The sequence below is a fragment of the Meriones unguiculatus genome, chromosome 11, assembly GCF_030254825.1.
Source record: "Meriones unguiculatus strain TT.TT164.6M chromosome 11, Bangor_MerUng_6.1, whole genome shotgun sequence".
Classification (NCBI taxonomy): Eukaryota; Metazoa; Chordata; class Mammalia; order Rodentia; family Muridae; genus Meriones; species Meriones unguiculatus.
Window position 1 is genome coordinate 19,300,166 of NC_083359.1, and position 408 is coordinate 19,300,573.

The window sequence follows — 408 nt, forward strand, 5'->3', positions numbered from 1 at the left end:
CTACCGTCCTGGGAAAACTACCTCTAGTCAGCAGTGTACACCCTGGCCTTACTACTCGTCATGCAGAAGAAAGCTCCACATACTTGTGATTTTAAATATAGACAGATACAGCTCAAATCTGTAATATAAAATTTAGATTTAAATCTTAAACAAATGAAGTATGAAGGGCCTGATTAAACTCTGTCATGGATGAATTGGGTGCCTTTCCATGACAGCCTGTGGACAGCATATAAAAGAACAGAAAACTTAAAATTTAATGAAACTTTACCAAGGTAGTTTTTCTAATTTTTGGTTTTTAAAATCTACCTACCTAGAATGTTGCCTGTTCAGTATCAAATTATAAAAAAAACCCATCTTTGTAAATAAAGTCTGCATTTGAGGTGCACAAAGAATACTCAAATCACAAAG